Here is a 2,500-nt window from a genome sequence, read left to right on the forward strand (position 1 = left end):
TTATGCAATCAGGCTGGTTTTACATGTACTCGCAGGATATCTTTAAATGGGGGTATATTTGTACATGGGTTAATTCTTACAGTCTCTAAATATTGAAAATACCCATCAGTATTGTATAATTATTTGATACAACAAGGAACATAATTTTTCATGATTCTTTTAGATTCTGATAATGAGGAAATTTTGGCCTTAAAATGCCTTCCAAAACTGTTCAAGTTAAAGAATATAGCCACTGCAGATGCAGAGAAACATTTTATTGTGTTTGTTGAGGTAAGTGCTCTTCCTTTTTAACCATGAAATTGTTATACGTGTTTGTTTTCTTGTGTAGCTGCATTTATTATTTTATTATTGATGAGGTTTTTCTGCTTTGGCACCCTAAAGGATATTGGAGTCACAGTTTTGGTGTTTTTTTTTTTGTATTAAAGTGCACTTAACTACTGTATATACAGTAAGTCAAAGATAAACTGTGAGAGAAACAAAGCAGTTAGATCACACCAACTGTCATGTACAAAATTTCCAGATCTTCATTGTGATCATTGCTTTATTGCCGGTATACACATTACATGAGCCCTTTTTCCATCTCAAAACCAATCTTTTTTGTTTTGTTATGTTTTTTACAGGATGAATCTCATGAGGCATCAAAAGAGAGAGCACCACCTGCATCACCATTTCTTATGGTTTCTCCTGGGCATCAGGTGCTTTTGATGGAAAACAGCAAGGATGAGTTCTTGGAAGTGTTGGATAATGATGGCTTGGCCAGGGCTGTGATTTGTTTAGTAGGAATTTATTATGACTGTTTTCCACCTAGATTACCCGGGCCCTGCGAAGGGAGTTTTTCTCTTTCTACAGGAGCATATTTTTCATCACTTTCTGTCTAAAAGGTCTCTTAGGTTTGCTTCTCGCCTAGCAGAGTTGGAGCTTCCTTGCAAGTAAAACAACTGTCTATATTAAGAGCTTGCAGCTACTGCTACATGTATCGTTACAATGTGTTGGATTTAAGTTTTTTTGATGTAAACATGTCTGTTTTCAAGGAATTTGAGAGTGTATGCAGTAGACGCAGGAAAAGGCAACACTTTTTTGTCACCCTTTCTCTTGGTGTGGCCAATAAAACAGGTGTTAGTGTCAGAACTTCTCACTTACTTGAGTGTTTTAGTAAGAGTTTTTTTGCAGTGTCATTTGCTAGTACATCTTGAAAAAATACTAAAGAATACTTTTTTTTGAAATATTTTCTCAGTGCAATAAACTAGCAAATTAAAGGTAAAAAAGGTGTTCCTATTCTGGAATTGGTATACGTAACTGGGGTCTGAAAGTACATAGAAACCAACCAGACTTAAATAAAATGTTGTAAAACAGACTTAAAACGTGTCTTTGAAATATTTTTGGTTCCCGGTTTGCTGTAATGCTCTGTTCCTGTTACAATTTAACTAGAGAAATGTTCAGTTTTTGGAAGTATTTACTTTAATCATACCTGTTGATTTTAATTTACCTTTGCAAGGTTTAATTACCTCTAAGGGAGTGAAAGGATTGAACTGTGTTAACGTTTTACAAATGTTGGTTTTCTTAATAATATGTATCAAACTTTTGCTCTTAATAATAATAATCTAGGTATTCAACTTTTGCTCTTAAACCAAAGGAAATGTAATGTTGTTCTCAATTAAAGGCATTAATTTACTGTTTGAGGAATGTTGTTTGTATTTTTAGAGTTAATTAGTCTTAAATTCCTCAGTTTTAGATTGGACGACCTTCTCAGAAAATTAAAGAGCAACTGAAAGTTTTTTATCTTATTTTGATCTGTGCTTCCATCATTTTCCATGTATAATAAGTTGTTGTTACATATGTATTTCTTTAGATGGGCTTATTATAATCCTGGAATAATAGCACATATTAAAGAAAGGCTTTTACTGTGTTAAAACGTTGACAAACAAGCTCTCGAGGGAAGAGCGTGGTATCTTAATTAACAACAAGCATATCAAATTGTCTTGTTTTAAGGAAGATGGCTCCTTAAAAGTTCAAGAGTTGGCTCTTGCTTTGTGGGTGGTGGTTCCAAAAACATAAGGGACAGTGTCTTGATTGAAGAGTGTTTGTCCTAAAATAGGGATATCAGAATGTTTTGATTTAAGAGATATGGCTCCTTAAAAGTTGAACAACAAGTTCTTGATTTTAGATCGTATTCCTTAATATATGGAATTTAGTGTACCTTGTTTTAAGAAAAACAGTTACTTAAATTATTAACAAATAGTCCCTTACTTCAAGACAGCAGTTCCCTAAACTAAGGTTATCTAGTTTACCCTGTTTTAAGGAAGGTGGTCCTTACCTATCTGACGCAAATTTAAGTAGTGTTTTCTCTTAAATTAAGTAACTTCTTTTTGTAGTGAGAGAAGGACAGTACTTTGCCTGTAGTCAGATAAGCGTAGAGAATAATTGCAGTGAGATGGGTCTCTGGAAAACCCGAATAGCGAATAGCGAATAGTCGCGAATAGCGAATAGTACGAACAGTGCG

At 34.1% G+C, this 2,500-nt stretch overlaps 1 long non-coding RNA gene across 1 annotated transcript in view; it reads left to right on the plus strand.

The window, feature by feature from the left end:
• Positions 1-1,672, plus strand: part of LOC138050754 (uncharacterized) — a 2,169-nt gene extending 497 nt beyond the window's left edge. The window contains exons 2-3 of the long non-coding RNA XR_011132692.1: positions 164-270; positions 621-1,672. This is a non-coding gene — a long non-coding RNA (uncharacterized lncRNA). The remainder of the gene's footprint in view (positions 1-163; positions 271-620) is intronic.
• Positions 1,673-2,500: the final 828 nt, after the last annotated feature.

Source organism: Montipora capricornis, chromosome 6 (assembly GCF_036669925.1).
Source record: "Montipora capricornis isolate CH-2021 chromosome 6, ASM3666992v2, whole genome shotgun sequence".
NCBI lineage: Eukaryota > Metazoa > Cnidaria > Anthozoa > Scleractinia > Acroporidae > Montipora > Montipora capricornis.